This window comes from Hevea brasiliensis, chromosome 9 (genome assembly GCF_030052815.1).
Source record: "Hevea brasiliensis isolate MT/VB/25A 57/8 chromosome 9, ASM3005281v1, whole genome shotgun sequence".
Lineage (NCBI taxonomy): Eukaryota > Viridiplantae > Streptophyta > Magnoliopsida > Malpighiales > Euphorbiaceae > Hevea > Hevea brasiliensis.
This window is the reverse complement of record NC_079501.1, coordinates 68,022,800-68,036,604: the sequence shown is the minus strand read 5'-3', so window position 1 is coordinate 68,036,604 and position 13,805 is coordinate 68,022,800.

Genomic DNA, 13,805 nt, shown 5'->3' with positions numbered 1-13,805 from the left:
CACAAATTTTATAGAAAATCTGGCAGAGTACCGGCTAAAAATGGAGAAACAGTTCTTCAGAACCTGTGAAAAACACTTCCAAAATTTTCAATCAATCCCAAACTCCATTTCATCAATAAAATCTCAATATTTTTCAACAACATTTGTAACACCCTTATTTGTATAGCTTGATATATTTCACTGTTCTGGTGACCGGTGTCGGTCCGGACAATTAAGGGGATTAGAACCACAATTAAGAAAACTAGATAAGCTATAAAAACAAATAATCAATAATTGCCAATTAGCTAAGGATAAATAAGAAAAATAGAATATAAGAAGTTAAACGAGTCGAGAGTCACAGCGATGGGTGACCTTCTCTGGAAGGGTTGCGAAGTCAATTTAAACTCAAATTTCGAATCGTAAAAAGTGACGCCGCGATCCTTAGGACCATTACAAACACAATGGAAAGAGAAAATCACGAAAAAGAACTGTTAAGCCAGTCAAATAATTAGGTCAGGGATCCGGAAGAAATATTGAATTATTTGCAAACCGGGTTGAACCGGCGAGGGGCAATTTGGTCAATTGACCCAGAGAGATGACTCCTGACCTAACTGTCAAATAAAATCGGAGAAAGAAAATTTCAGTGTCGGGAATTAAATTAGAGAACTAATAGAAAAATAAATAGAAAAAAAAGGAAAATGAAAAAATTAAAAAGGTAATGACATCATGTGGTGACATAAGCATGATGCCATAAAGATTATAATTAATAAATTTAATTAAATTAATTTATGGTCTTCCTAAGACATAAAAAAGAAAAGAAAAGAAAAGAAAAAAAAAGATAAAAGTCTTCTTCTTCCCTAAGTTGCCGTCTCCCATCTCTCTCTCCCTCTCCATTTCTAAACCTCCATGGAAGCTTGCACTCAAGCTTTTGAACCCACCAATTAAACCCTAATTTCCCTAAATTATCAACTTAAACCTCATCCCTGCATCTTGAAGAGTATAGAGGAGCAAGAAATAGAAAGCAAATTGGAGAAAAGGGGAGTTAGAAATTGCTACACAAAGGTTAGTAATAAACTCTAACTTATTTCTTTAAATTTCATGCAAATATGCTTAAAGTAACTTAGAAACTAAAGAAATGAAGTAAAAACATTTGTGGAGGACCAAACTAAAAATTTGGCCAGCTAGGGTTACTATGCATATGTTTGTGTTTTGATTGAATTTAATATGTTAGGCAAGCTTGTATGAATGTGGTAGTGAGATTGAGATGCTTAGATTTGGTTAAATGCAACAATTTAGTGAGTTAGGGTTTTGGACACTTAGGGTTTAGAGACAAAAATGTGAGAAATTAGTAAATGATGTCTTTGACCTAGTTTGAGGTGAGAAATGGTCATTTGTGACCAAATGAAGTGTGTTGGAAGTGTTGGAGTTGAGGTTAAATTTGGATTCAATGTGGTCATGCTGCTGGAAGTAGGACCAAGGTCCCTTTGAGGGACCAAAACTGAAAATTTATAAGTCCAATTGGTATGAGACCAATTGGGAATGAAAATAGACACTAAATGACATAATTTTCATTTAGGAAGCATGCCCAAAAAGTGACCAAAACCTAGTGAATAAATTGACCAAATCCGAAAATTCTCAGTCTGCCCTGTACAAACTGACCATTTGGCCATAACTTGAGCTAGGCAGGTCTAAATGACCTGAAATTTTACCAGTGGACAGTTGAGATATAGACCTAAAACTTTCATGAAGAACACAAATACAAATTATGCCATTAACCAAGTCATTTGGCTACCCAACATTGGTGACCTAAAATTGCCAGAACCAAAATTTGCCCAGAATTCTGGGTTAAGTCCAATCTGGCAGCCATGGTTCAAATAGCTATAACTTGAGCTACAAAACTCCAATTAGAGTGATTCAAAAAGGAGAATAAAGCTAAGACAATAGGGAACATTTTCTATGAAGGAAGTTTTGCCAAATTCTAACAGAACAATGACCAATGGAACAGTGCAACTTAAGATACCAAAACTGAAAATTTGCAAAATTGCCTAAAAGACTTAGAATTTGAGTAAATAACCAAAACCAATAAATTTAGTGACCAAAATGTGGTATGTGAGTGAATTTGGAATTCCCATACCTATTAAGCCTTAGAAAGTCAAAAAATTGACTTGAATAGTGTAGTGAATAGTAACCCTGAAACACAAAATTTAAAGAACGTCAAGTTTAGAACATTAGAGCTAGGTAAAAGTGAATTTAGATTTATTTTTGGACTAATGATGAGTTATGATACTGAAACACTGTGAAATTGTGTGTTTCAGTGAAAAAGAACACTAGGAAAGAAATCGAGGAATCGAGTCAAGGCCAAGAGGTGACTCGCTTAAGGTTTGTGCACAACGTATAATTTTTGTAAATTATCTTCTGCATATTATTTTGAATAGTTTGAAATAGTGAATTGTGACATTATTTATGATGCTTTGATTTAAATTGTTGAAAGTTATTGTGTATATTTGAAATGGCAATGTTTAGCAAATTGTTAAGATAAGTTTTGAAACCACAGTGTCATGACCATATATTTGAACACCTCACTAGCATGACTAGTGGGGGTAATCAGTTTTGAATTTTGATTCCTTCTCTGGCTGAAGTGTTGAGGTGTGTGCCAGTAGAAGAAGAAATTGAATGGATATCCATATATTTGAGCTAGCTAGCCTTGTGATGTGACTTCTCCTTAGCCTTTGGCTATTGAGATTATATTTGTTTCGAATGGCATGATATAACTGTGGGTTTTATGGAATGTGTTTTGATACTTCGAAATGAACTTGTTTGGATTAAAATCTCATAATTAATGTTTTGTATTTAATTCTAATGTTCAGTCCAATTTTTGAATAAATGTGATTTAAATTCTGCATAAATATTATTTTAGTATGTTGTGCACTACTGAGTCCTAGTACTCAGCGATAGCTGTTATTACTGTCCAGATTTAGAGACTAGAGGAGCAGCAGACTGAGTTGCTAAGGACAGAGGGGCTACCTGCTTGAAGCTATATCGGGTATATTTTATACCCTGATTGTAGAAATTTATTTTGCTGTATATAATGTACGTAAATGTATAGACATGTAAAAAATGGGTCTTGAGCAGCTTGTACAAAGTTTGTATAGAGTTTGTAATAAAAATTTAGTTTGAATTTCTTTTAATGTAAATTTTTGCAATGATATATATAAATTACTTTGTCATTAATGAAATATGAATGGTGGTATTTTATTTTGAATTGAATGAAATTCATTAATGGTATTTGATGATTGTTGGATATTGAAAATGGTGGATTTGAATTTTGGAAGTTGACAAATGTGTTGAAATTGGTTGAGATTGATTGTGAAATTGAAGAAGTGGCTGAAATAAATAATTGTAAGTGCTTTTTACAGGTATTTGAAGAACTATTTTTTCAAAATACAGACGGCACTCTACCGAAATTTTTATAAAATTTGTGAAAAAATAAAATGGGCCAAAAATTTTAACTAGTTTTCAACTTTAATTAAATGTTTTAATACCTATTAGAAAATGCTCATCACTTACAAAAGTAAGAAAATTGTTTTAAAATTCCTTGTAGGGTACTTAATGAGTTATCGGTAGGTGAAGTTCGATAGTTCATTAGGTATTCTACGGGATCATGTTATGCTTTACAGAGGGGTAAGGTGTGACAACATTTTCATTTCTTAATCATCCATCTCATATGATATTCATATAAAAGTCATAAATAAATATTTACTTTTTCATTCATAAACACAATTTCCACTATTTACATTAATACCAAAATACATTACATAAATTTCAATTACATATGAGAAAATAAAAGTTAATTACAAAATACCAAAATGAAACCTAGTGCCCTACTAATGCACTAAAGACGGTGAGGTGACACAGACACTATGTAGAGCTGCAGATAGTTTCACCCAGTCTGTGGTCTACTTGGCTCTCTATTGGTCTCTCCATAACCTACACATGGCAAAAAGCAACGCGCTAAGCAATAATGCTTAGTGGTGCCAATAATAGAACAAAAAGAAATAACAAAAAGTAAATATGCAGTGAATGTTCTGATGTCTTATGCAAACCATTTTTTTAATCATTATTGGAAATCTTATTTATTATGTACTTGTTATATTCATAATTTCATTAAATTTATCGACTTTCATTTTTGGTTGCCTAAGTAACCTATACTGGGTGACTGGACTAGATAAACGGGTAAACTGGCACTGAGTATCAAGTACCTCTGGCCGTCACACCATCGGTCACATATGTATCTCTTGGTGTGCAGCAGAACAGCTAATAAGCTGTAATAACATTAGGCACGAGGCTAAGTCTCAACACAATGTCAGAATGGCTAAAAGCCATAAAATCACAGAATGGCATCATGTCATGTGCAGTACTGCTAACTAAACCCTATTAGCATGCCAACCTATCCAAACCAATCTTGCTAGGTGTACTAGGGTATGTTACACTTTTAAATTTCACAATTCTTAAAATTGAAGTTTAAGTGTTACTATTCATTTCATTAGTCAACTAAAATGTTGACTTTTGCATAGACAATAGGTACATTGATTCTAATATTCCCAACATACCACATTTTGCATTCTAAATTTGTTGGTATTGGTTGCCAATACCATTTATAAGCTTAGTGTTGGTTATTCACAATTTTCAGATTTCAAGCACTAAGTTTACTATTCCATTAGTCATTTGTACAGTAGGAATTTGGCAAAATTGTCTTCATGAAAGTTGTTCCTTATTGTGTATGGTTACATTTCCTTTTTTGAATCCCTCCATTTGGAGCTTTGTAGCTCAAGTTATGGCCTAAAAAACATAACTGGCCGGATTGGACAGAATCCAAAATTCTGGACAAAACTGGTTCTGCTAGATTTGGTAACCTAAGTTTGGTTGGCAATTTGACTAGGTTATGGTCAGAATTTGGATTTATGTTCTTCATGAAAGTTGTAGTTCTATGTCTTAGATTTCTGCTTGTAACATTTCAGGTCAATTAGACCTTTCTACACTAAGTTATGACCAAATGAATAAACACTGTTCATTTGGTCATTTTGCCCAGGCAGAATGCAAGTCACCCGGATTAGGGCAATTTTTAAGTCAACTTGTTTGGTTTTCTGGGCAAGGTTTCTATACCAATGTTGTGCCATTATATGTCTAATTTCATGTCCAATTGGTCTTGCACCGATTGAACCTCTACAACTCCATTTATAACTGTCCAAACCTGCTGGACTCATACTCAGTCTTGCAGGTTAGCCAAGGCAGCTCACCCAAACTCAAATACCAATCCACAACTCACTTTATTTCCTCCTCACCCACATTCAAATGGTTACTAATTGACCATTACAAAGTTAATAAACCATCACATGAGCAAACCCTAGAATTGTTCAAGTGTTTAATTTTTTTTTAATTTCATACATGCACAATTCTTGTATTTCTCTTAATTATGTTTAATCCCTCATCCACTGCCAAAGGCTGCTCATAACCATTTTTCTACTAAACAAAATCATCAAACCATAGCTAACCCTAGCTGCCAAAATTTATAAGGTGCACACACACACTCGTTTGTTTTATTTTCTTATATTTCCTACACAATTCATGCCATTGAACATGAATTAAAGCAAAAGGAACAAGAATTGGACACTAACCTTGTTGGAGCAGAATTTCAAGCCAACTAAACTCTCTTTTTTCTTCCTCTTTTGGCTGCCAAGAGGATGTTCAAGTTGCTAGGTTAATTTTTTGTGAAGCTAGGTAAGGATTTCAAGTGAGATTTGGTGAGGTTTAAAGCTTTGATAAGCTTTAATGGAGGTTGGGTATGGAGGAGAGGAAACGGCTGGTTGAAGGAAGGAGAAGAAGCAACTGATTTTTTTCTTTTTTTTCTACCCATAAAGTAATTTTAAATAAGTTAGTGCCATGTGTCAAAGTTTGATTGGGTAGGAGGATTTTAATGACATCATAATGATGTCATAATTCCAATTTCTTTCATTTTCTTTCCTTTTCTTGTCTACTTAATTTCAATTTAATTTTTAGAAATGTTTTTTTCACATTTTATGTTATAATAATTATTTACTTAACTAGACAAGTCGGCCAAAAATTACCTCTAAAGGCAAAATGACCAAAATGCCCTCCGTTTGGCTTAACAGAACAAAATTGTCTGTACCGATTGAAAATTTTTTTCTAAGCATTTTCTTGGCATTCTAATACCATAGGAACCTCAATGACCCTTCTCTGGAGTCCCAAAAATTAATTTATAAATTTTCTCTCTGGTTTAGGGCTCCTAGTTGTGAGAACTGCAACTTTCCACTGGGTTACCCATCGCTAGGGCACCGACTCATTTAACTTGGTTATATTTTATTTTTAAAATTTTTCCTAAATTTTTATTATTAATATTTGAGTTAATTATAGTTCCTCAATTTACTTTAAATATTTTTTTGGATGTTCTAGCTATCACCGAAACAGTAAAATGTACGGAGCTGCTACAAGGAGGGTGTTACATATCAACCCTTAATATCATCAGAACTATTTCTTACCATAAATGATTTATCTAAATCATTTTATGCAGCTCATAGACTATGGTTAACACCTAGCATAGTATGCCATCGCCACCCAATTAGTAATAAGGTTTACCTTAAATGAACCTATAATCATATGTTACCATGCACTAGATCTCTCTGTTACAAAATCCCAATTCGAGCTGAAGTCATGGTTTATGTTAAACTCCATTTGCTATGAATTTTATATTCTCTTTTAATTCTAATTCTTGATTAAAAAGATTTTTCTCATCAGAAACTCATTCCTGATTAAATCTATCTGTCCTGGCCAAGAACTTGAAACATCAAGAACAATTAAATGAATATAGGATTTTATCCCTATTTACTTAGGGTAACAGATTCCATCTTGATCAACACCTACCTCCATATATAACTAGTAGGAGCTAACACATGCCCATATACCCATACATAGTACAAGTATGAAAGCAGTATCAAACTCAAACCACCTATATATAAAAAAACTGTGCTATCTCAGGTCTAAAGATTATATGCACTGATATGATTTATGATAATACATTGACAAGAGTAAACTCCATGTGCTTGTCATAAATGTCACTGGTTCGGCCTACTTATCATGTATAAGTGCCTATCATGTTTGTTATATGGCATGAGACTCACCATTCCATCTTATTTATATCTCATATAAATACATTGGAAACAAAAATGAATATAATCTTTCTGGATAAGTCATGTCCTGTGTGTAGTATCCTCGATTGTAAACCAATTTATGATACTTTGTGCTAGAAATACTGTCATTCATATTGTGACACCCCTTACCCGACTACAGTGTAGCCGAGCAAGTTATGCCACTCTGTGTGCCGGAGCACTCTATTTTATCTGATTTCATTACAATTCTTGATTTATTTATTCAAAAACTTTATTGAAGATTTAGGCTATTTTTACTTTTATCAAAATCTAACTAAATTGAAAATTTCAAAAATTTTAACGATAATCTGACAAAGTGTCGGCTGTAATTTGGACTAATGATTCTTACGAACTCGCCAAAGACAATTTCAATATATACTCAATTTCTCAAACTTAATAGTCTCAAAATTTTCAAACATAATGTATCTCAATACAGATTCAGATTATCTGAAATCTCATTAGATTTTCAATATCTCAATATTCACAAGTATAATCTCATTATAACTCAAATTCAATTCACATACTAAAATACTTACTTTGAATAGCTTCCATAATTCATAGGTTAATTACATGAGTTTATTTTGTACAAGATATACAAATAATTTACAATGTGCTAGGAATGAACAATATACATAACATGTATAAAATGAGCCCTATCTACATGCATTCTTTGAGGAGGTGACAATCTTGAACTCTTCGACACTACGCAGATCTGGACTCTAAAAATCTCGATGACAGATCTTGGTTTTACCTTGATTACTGCGAGGAAGCAATTCCATCGCGCTAAGCATTTCTGCTTAGTGGTGCAATAATATAACCAGAAATAATATATACAAGTAAAGAAAGAAAGAAATGATAATTCAGATACTCAAGAATCAATTTAATTTGGTATGGTATTTCTAGTATCAATGATCTTATATACTAGTTTGTTCCTCTTTGGAAGTGCTTAGTTTATAACTTTTGAGAATACTAGCGGTATATAATTTATTCTATCTGTATTGTATTTCAAGTGCATGCAGTCCTGCAATTTATATTTTTGTTATATTTCTTTTGCTAATCTCTTTTGCTTATTCATTCAATACTTAATTTAATTGTATCTGGATTTTCATTATACTTAACTTAACTTAGTCTGAATTGAATAATACTTTAATTGATCCCAAGTAACCTATCTTTGGGCGATAATTTGGATAACGTCGTTGGCATTGGACAACTGCGGTGCCTCGGGCGTCATACCATGGGGCCTTGAGCGTCAACCACGTATGCAGTCAGTATGGCTAAAAAGCCATGATATCACATAATTGGCATAAAAGCCATGAATACGGGCATAAAGCCATGAATACAGGCATAAAGCCTTTCGCAGTACTGCTAAAACAATACCCTATTGGCATGCCAAACTATCCAAACCAATCTTGTTAGGTATACTAGGGCATTTGATATTTTAAAATGTTAATATATTGTGCTTTATGACTTCATTATTTCATGATAAATTTCAATCATAATTCATACATTCATTTGATCATTTATATGATCACAATTCACATCAATTATTCTTTTATACCATTGTACTCAAAATACTTCTCCTCTTTACAATAATGAGAACTAATGTCTCATTCATACATTAATATGGTTTATTTATCCATTCATTATGTTATTCATATTGATCACAATTCTAAACAATGGTTCACATGTACCATTGTATTCAAAACATTTTTCCTTTCTCATTTATATATTCAAGAATCTACTTATGTAATTACAAATTTTATATTTCAAGTTGAGTTTCTAATATTTTATGAATTCCATTTGTGATGAGCATATGTGCTCTAACTATCTATTCACATCAATTAGGTGACTTATTTTTCATGTTTCAAGTAATCCATGAATATTTCATGGATTTCAAATTTATGGCCTAAATTTCTTTTTAACAATTTTGACTAGGATGCATAGTCCATATTTGTCATACAATTCTAAGCATTTAAGCTTAGAATTGGTTCTAGGTCTTCATCTTAATTTACTAATCATTTTGATTACTATTCACCTTACTAGTCAACCAAAATGTTGACCTTTTTATACTTAATGGATATATTAATTCTAATTACACCAAGATCCCACATTTTGAGTTTTACATTTACTAGTATTAATTGCCAATTGCAATTTAAAGTCCCCTAGATGCATTTCTAATTTCAAATTTTGAATTTCAAGTTTTGGTGTTACTATTCATCCCATTGGTCAACAAAAATGTTGACTTTTACATAGACAATAGGTACATTGGTTTTAACACTCCCGATGTACCACATTTTGCATTTAAAACTTGTTGGAATCAATTACCAAATCCATTTCCAAGCTTATTTCAAGTTTTCATGTCACTATTCACTTCATTAGTCAACTAAAATGTTGACTTTTGCATAGAAAATATGTACATTGACTTTGGCACTTCAAACATACTACATTTTTCATTTAAAACTTGTTGGTTTTGGTCACTTTCTCAAAGCTTAGGTCATTTTGGCAAAATTGCCAATTTTCGGTTTTGGTGCTCTGAAGTTGCACTGTTTCATTGGTCGATTTACTGTTGGAATTTGACAAAACTTCCTTCATAGAAAATGTTCCTTATTTTATCTAGTTGAATTTCTTTTTTTGAATCACTCCATTTGGAGTTTTGTAGCTCAAGTTATGGCCAAAATAAGTTTACTGTTCACGTGTACTGTTCCTGCTGAGATTTTAGGTTTTGGCAGATTTTGGTCCAACTTTGGTCAGTAATTTGACCAAGTTAAGTTCATAATTTGGTCTAACTTTCTTCATATGAAATGTTCTACCATGTCTTAGGTTTCCATCGGTTCAAGAATCACCTAAATCCGAGTTTTCTAGAGAGAGTTATAGCCATCCAAACATTACTGCTCAAATGAAAATCTGCAGAGTTGCAGGTTTGAACAGTAACTGTGACTACCATTTGGGTTAGGTTCTGGTCATAATTTGGGGTAGGTTTCTTCATGAAAGTTGTTTTTCTATGTCTTAACTTGTTGCTGTAAAACTTTCAGGTCAATTGACCAAATCTACAGTGAGTTATGGCCAAATGAACAGTTACTATTCATTTGGTCATTTCTGCAGGGGCTGTTGCAGGGTGTTCGGATTGGGGCAAATTTTTGGTCCACTTGTTTTGGTCTTTTGGGCATGGTTTCTTCAGAAAAAATGTGCCATTATAAGCCTAGTTTCATGTCCAATTGGCCAAACACCAATTGGACCAACACAGCCCAAGTTATGGCTGTGTAATTGGACTGAATTTTCAGTCCCTCTGCTGCTATCCTAGGGCAGCCTACATCTTCACTTTGCAATCCTATTTTTCAGTCCAATTCATGGTCAACATACCTAAAATGGTCACTAATTGACCACTAAAATGTCCATTACTCAATTCAAATGCCAAGTCCAATTTTCACCCTTAAAACCCTAATTTCTCATTGTAATTCACTCATACACCTTAGTTACACACTTCCATTCATTATATATGTATTTATACACTTTAAACATAAGCTCTAATTCATTCTAAGTCCATCATCAACACTCAATCCTATTCCTTCCTTAGGGCAGCTGAAATCCATGGTATGTATACACATGAATTTAGTCCATTTAACTTACAATTTCATACTAAATTCAAGTCCTTAACATGGAAAATAAGAGTTTTAAGTAGATAGGTGCACTAACCTCTTGTAGGGCAGAATTTTCGCAAGTTAATCTCCACTTTCTTTCCCTTTCTAGGCTGCCAAACACTTCCTAAGAGGTAGAGACAAGTTTTTAGTGAAGGGACTTAGGGGATTTGAGGTGAGGAAAGCATGGAAATTGAAGCTTTAGAAAGCTTGTTAATGGAGGAGTGAGGGAGGAGGTGTAAAACGTTTTGGAGAAGAAGAAAAGGGCTGCTGGCTTTTTTATTTATTTTGGTCTCAATTTGTCTCTTTTATTAGTTACTTAAATGGTTGTTTAATTGTGATTGGTTGGGAGTAAGTGAGTGACATCATAATATGTCATATTTGGCATTTTATTGTATTTTCTTTTTCTTTTCTTTTCTACTAGCTTCAAATTAATTTTTCATCAATATTAATTCATATTTTATTTCATAATAATTATTTACTCAACTGGACAAGTCGGCCAAAAATCACCTCTGAAGGCGAAATGACCAAAATGCCCTCCGTTTGGCTCAACGGGCCAAAATTGTCTGTACCAATTGAAAAATTTTTTTAAATATTTTCTTGGCATTCTAATGCCATAGGAACCTCAATGACCCTTCTCTGGAGTCCCAAAAATTATTTTAAAACTTTTCCCCCGGGTCTAGGGCTCCTCGTTGCGAGAACCGCAACTTCCCTCTGGTTACCCATCGCTTGGGCACCGGCTCGTTTAACTTAGTTGCATTTTATTTCTAAATTTTTTTTTTTACTAAATTTTTCTTATTAATATTTGAGTTAATTATGGTTCCTCACTTTAGTTTAAATATTTTTCCAGAAGTTCTAGCTATCCGGATCGACACCGGTCACCGGAACAGTAGACTGTGCGGAATTGCTACCGGGAGGATGTTACACATATTTTTAACAGCTTAAGAATAGAATTTCTAGCAAAATATCAATGGACCTTTTTTATTACACATAAATATATTATGTAAACGGAAAAGTGAAAATGCCTTTTATTAATAAAGCATGTACAAGATACATACTAAGTGATATGCTCTAGGGCATACTACTAACAGTTAGAATTAGAGAATTCTGACCAACCAACAGATCAAATGAATATAGATCCATCTAGTTAACCCACACCTATCAATAAAACATCTACAATAATTCCTCGCAGATCGACCAGGATATCTCACCCACCAATGAGATATGGTTTTCTTCATGAAGATGAACAAGAGTTGTTTCCTCATGAAGAAGTAGATCATGGAGATGATTCACTTACCTATGAAGAAGCTATATCAAATATAGACTCTTCAAAATGGATTAAAACTATGAAAATCGAAATTGATTCCATTTATAAGAATCAAGTTTGGGATCTTATTGACCCACCTGAAGGTATTGTACCTATAAGGAATAAATGGATTTTTCAAGAAGAAAATTGGTTCTGATGGAAAGGTAGAGACCTATAAAGCAAGGCTAGTAGAGAAAGGGTTTTGCCAAAGGCAAGGAATCGACTATGAGGAGACTTTCTTGCCTGTTGCCATGCTTAAAACAATTAGGATTCTATTAGCAATAACTACATATTATGATTATGAGATTTGACAGATGGATGTCAAAAAAGCTTTTCTCAATGGATACATTGAAGAAAACATTTTCATGGAACAACCTAGGGGTTTTGAATCCTAAGATGGTTCCAAGGTATGCAAGCTAAAGTGATCCATTTATGGGTTGAAACAAGCTTCGAGGAGTAAGAACATCCATTTTGATGAAGCCATTAAGTCATTTGATTTTATAAAAAATGTGGATGAGCCATGTGTATATAAGAAGGTTAGTGATAGTGCTATCACTTTCCTTGCCTTATATGTAGATGATATTCTGTTAAAAGGTAATGACATAGGTATGTTGACAGCTGTAAAGTTATGGTTGTCAAATACATTCTCCACTAAAGACTTAGGGGAGGCAACCTATATTCTTGGAATTTGCATCTATAAAGATAGAGCATGTAACACCCCTATTTGCATAGCCTGGTATATATTACTGTTCCGGTGACCGGTATTGGTCCGGACAATTAAAAGGATTAGAACTATGTTTAAGATACCTAGAAAAGCCCTGATTGAAAATAAATAGTGATTACCAGATAGAAAAGTAAAAATTGGAAAAATATAACATAAAAGGTTAAATGAGCCGAGAGTCACAGCGATGGGTGACCTTCTCAGGAAATGATTGCGAAGTCAATCGTAACTCAAATTTTGAACCGTAAAATATGACACGGCGGTCCTTAGGACTATTGCGAACACAGTGGAAAAGAGAAAATCACGAAAAAAAATTGTTAAGCCAGTCAAATAATTAGGTCAGGGAGCCGGAAGAAATATTGAATTATTTGCAAACCGAGTTGAATCGGCGAGGGGCAATTTAGTCAATTGACCCCGAGAGCTGACTCCTGACCTAATTGTCCAATAAAATCGGAGAAAAGAAAATTTTGAGATCAAAAATTAAATTAAAGAACTAAGGAAAAATAAATGAAAAAAAAAAGAAAAAGAAAAAAAAGGGTTGAAAAAGGTTATTACATCATGCATGACATCATGCATGATGCAATAAACCTAATATTTAAATAATTGAAAATTTGGGGATAAATCTTAATAATTAAAAGACAAAATAAAAAGAAAAAAAAATGGTTTCTTCTTTCATTTTCCGTCACCTCTTATCTCTCTCTTATCTCTCTCTCATTATTTCTTCTTCCGCCATTGAAGCACACTTTCAAAGCTTCCTTAACCCAAAAATCAGCCATAAAACTTGTAGATTTCTTAATTAAATCTTGTAGTTAAACCTTGATAAGGAGTTTGACAACAAAAAGAAGAAGAAAGGAAGAAGTTTGGAGAGATGAAAAATTCTACATAAAGGTTAGTAATTAACCACTAGATTTTTCTTTAGAATTATGTTTATATGCATGAGT